This window comes from Empidonax traillii, unplaced genomic scaffold, assembly GCF_003031625.1.
Source record: "Empidonax traillii isolate 1590-97213 ecotype Southwest subspecies unplaced genomic scaffold, ASM303162v1 scaffold1804:size91916, whole genome shotgun sequence".
Lineage (NCBI taxonomy): Eukaryota > Metazoa > Chordata > Aves > Passeriformes > Tyrannidae > Empidonax > Empidonax traillii.
The window spans coordinates 27,681-31,876 of NW_020956997.1; the positions used below are offsets into that span (position 1 = coordinate 27,681).

General features: G+C 43.7%; 1 protein-coding gene across 1 annotated transcript in view; it reads right to left on the minus strand.

Moving 5' to 3' along the window:
* Window positions 1-4,196, minus strand: part of GHRHR (growth hormone releasing hormone receptor) — a 24,053-nt gene that overhangs the window by 14,083 nt on the left and 5,774 nt on the right. The gene's annotated exons all lie outside the window — the stretch shown is intronic.

A 4,196-nucleotide genomic window follows, 5' to 3' on the forward strand; every position in this document is an offset into this window, starting at 1 on the left:
CTCTCATTCCCACCTCCCTTGGGGTTTATTCTTCCCTTGCAGACCAAAGGCTGGGATAAGCAGTTCCTTCTATGAGGATAGCACATTTCCATAAAAAGATTTATGACTCAGATGAGGGATAAATCCGAGAATCCCATGGCAGGAAATGAATCTGCACAGATGAAAGGGACTTTCCTTATCCCTCGTTTATAACAAGCATGTGTTGGGTGAGGCAGAGCTTGGGCTTTACAGCTTCTTTTTCTTGTGGAGCTGCCAAATCCAGGTCTTTCCTGGAAGATGGTTTCCTCCTTGTGGGCTCACAGTTTGTTCCTTGCCATATTCACCCGCAGAGCATGCAGACACAAAGGATTAATTTGCAGGTTTGCATTTGGCCGAGCACATGTGCTGCTTCAAGGGCTAAGTTGTGCTTTGCATCTCCAAACGTGGTCTTAAAGAGCAATCACGTTACTCACCCCTCTGCCTTTCATTTCATCCCAAACCAATCAGAGCATAAATCTCAGAAATGCTTAAGTTCTGGCCTAGACAACCTCTATGAGCTTTGTAGAGAACTCACAGAACGAGCTGATCCCACAGCCCATGGAAACCCAAGGAATCCCTCCACTTATTTCAGTGGGTTTTGGATCAGGGCATCATCACAGACTATGGACAATACTTAAAACATGAGCAGAACTGCTTGGGTGCCTCAGATCCTGCTAAAACCCTTGCAGTGTTGCTCTGATCCAACTGGAGAGCAGGAACATGCAGCTTTCTGTCTTCACCCCTACTTTTTAGAAATGCTCTTCCAGGCAACAGTAGGAGTACAACCCTGATAGTAGTACATCACCTGGCTCCTTCATGAAGTGAAGGATGATGTTTGGGCAGGGTAAGGCAAGAGTATCTCCAACATCTGCCTCTGGCCAGCACAGTAATTTGTCCCAAGTTCTCTTGCAACCTCAGGCAGAAAGCGAGATATATTTTTAAGCATAATTATATTTGAGCAAAATAAAACCCCAAACCTTTCTAAACTTTGCCACTCCACCGCTTACATATCTCACAAAAATAGTTTTTGAGCTGCAATTTTTATTCTATAATGAGAAATAAACAGCCCCAGGGGATTATTTAATCTGCTTTAGTTAGACCCACTGTGTTAGACTGGGGAGGGGTTTTGAAATAATTAAATAAATGAAAAGGTGTTATGGAAATGAGAGGGAGAGTGATCCTGGAAGAAAGACATGATAACAGTACTTTTTATGGGGTTATCCTATTTTTAAAGATCAAAACACCCTCACAGACATGCAAGCATGATGCCATGATAGCATCCAGTTGGATAAAGAATGGGACAAGGACACAAGGATTCACCCAGATAAATTGACTGTCCATATTTGACTGGGAAAGACTGTGGGAAGAAGAATTGAAAGGAAAGAGAATGGGTGGAAGATGAGCTGACAAGGCAACAAGTATGTGGGACAGCAGGTAAAACCCTCAAACATGCACACTGTCATCCTGGCTGTGTCCTCACCCTGCTAGTGTCCTCCCCCTCCCTCCCTCCCTTCATCCCTCACACATGGACACCTGCTGAGGTTGCATTTCCACGCTCTTGTGGGTACTCCAGACACTCAGCCTCATTTTTTTTCAGCTCTGTCATAAAATCACATTCTGGGTGGACATTTCCAGCAACCTGCAGGGAGGAGAGTTTCAGATGATTAGTAAGAAGGCGCTGAACCATCAGCCATTAAGTCCAGACCTACTTTTGCAGCTAATAGGGTTGTTTTAAGGAGATAAAATGCTACCTTAGGGTTTAGAATCCGGAGGGTACCACAATCTCTACGCAAATTACAACACTTTGGGATCACAGAATCACAGAACAATTAAGGCTGGAAAATGCCTCCAAGATCAAGTCCAACCAGCTCTGTCAGATCCACCACTAAACCACGTCCCTAAACACCACACCTACATGGGTATGAACCCAGCTGAGCTCTGCTAAAGGCAGGAGAGCTGTAATACTTTACATCAGAGCAAACCATCAGGCAGTGGAGATGTCAGAGGATGGTAGTCACAGGTCTGGAAAGTTTATGAGATTCCTCTGGCTATGTTCATAATCAAAGACCTCTTTGCTAGGGCCTGGATTTGAGTTCAGAACTTATTTCCACCCTAAATTTATCTAGGCCCTGTTAAATCTGGCCCCAGAAAGACAGAGTGCACTTGGTCAGGCTCCTTTTCATAACAAAGGGCTCAGCACTGCAGGACATTCTGCAGAGCCCACCTGGGCACAGACAACTCCTGCCAACCCCCAAGGAAACACCACCTTGGGATCACACACAATTGCTGCAAAATTGTCTTCTGAAAGAGTTTTTCGCTCTACAAGGAATTGATCTGTTCCCTCCCTTCTGCCATCTGCCTGCCTTTACACAGGGTGGGAGGCAAAACTCCTTTCTTTGGGAAAAAAAAAACCCCAAACTCTGCACCAAAGAACAGTTGTTGGTTTTGTATGAAGGGTGTTTTGATTGCAGGAACTGTTTAGTTGCTTTTAGTCCTTATTTAGACTTGAGCTAATGGGGGCATCAGAAGAGAATTTGAAGGCCTCCAAAGGATTTTGGCCACCAGAGGACAAAATCTGCAGCAGCCTGTTACACATCACAACTGCTGTGGTCGTACCCCCTTTGCAGAAAGTCACATTTAATTTTACATATCACAAAGAAAGGATTATTTGCCTTATCCAACCATTGTCCCCAGTCCCAGAAGACCAGTTGCCATAAGAGACACTCTGACTTAGCTCTGCTCCCTGGCCACTGGTGCTGGTGTGCTCTCCCTGATGCAAAGACACACAGATACATCCAGAAAATAAACTCAGGATGAGACTTGCATGGTGAGCAGGTGGCTGGCATATGGCTCAGTTTTCTTCCACCCAGGGAGGATTAATATTCAGGGAATTTTGAAAATAAATATCTGGCTTTCAGTTCATTCAGAGGGCAGATCGTACCCATTCCAGTAAGCTGGTGTTTCCCCTCCATGTTAATGCCCACATCTCCTGTTGGTCTGCAGAGCATTTGAACTGCTTATTGTCTCACAACTTGAGGCTCTCAGGCTGCTGGAGAATTCTGGATTAATTGCACAACATTTGTTCTTTCTGGGGTTTGGAATTTGGCATTTGAAAATTCCATTTATGCCCTTCAAGATCATCTGCTTCCCATTTACTGCACTTTTAGGAGGATGTGGTTTTCCTGCCAGATTTACAGACAGCAGTGCCACGGATCAGTTTAAGGCAGCAATGAAAAGGTTCTCGAGGCTGAATGAAGTGTGATGCCCCAGTGATGTCAGAGAGATCAGTTGAAAACAAGAAGCCTGGGGAGCCCCTCAAATCAACTAAGATATCTAATGGTAGGTAGAATGACAGAAAATTGGCATCTGTCTTGAAAATGTTTGTTCACTTGGTATCTCTTTTCATGCCAACATATCTTCTATCCCCCCCTTGTACTCACCCTGGGCAACAAAGGTCATCTATGCTGGAAAGGCTCCCTAACCATGGTGTGTGACAGCTATTGCACAAAGTAGCTTTATTAGCCAGTAGAAAAATCAGTCAAACCATTTACTGACAATCTATTCTACAACATTCTCTTGGTTCGGTGAACTGTGCCCAGAAAAACCTCAGCAGGCAGGAAATGTACCCGTTTGCACTGTCCTAAATTATTTCTCCTGGCAAAAAAAACCAAACAAAAAACATTACTAGATCTTGCCTGTCAAAACTCTCTTTGCTCACTGAAATGTTCATGGCAAGAGCAATGCTTGTTTGGCTTATTCACCAGTTCAGGAAACCTTTTTTATTCCTTTTTTTCTTTCTAAGTCTCCAGGTTCGTGAGAACGTTTTACCACGTGCAGCTCAAATAAAAAGATGAGGCTGATCAAGCACCAGGAATTCAAATTATTGCCTCTTCCTTCAAGAAGACCCAGCCTGAAGAGATGCTGTGACAGTTTATATTTATATGCAAGTCATCATGAAGCACTGCCTGAACAGACACTCAGTGCAAGGTCTTCTATGACAGAAACTCAGGTAAAATAAATTGTAAAGGTTCATTCAGTTTCTAAAGCCTTTAAAACCTCTCCAAAAGCTGAGTTCAGCTCTACCAGAAAAAGTATATGATCAGGTACACCAATAAAACCAGGTGGCTGTTTTTCCACTATTATGTACTCAAATAAGGGTTCTTTACTTATCCTCTAAT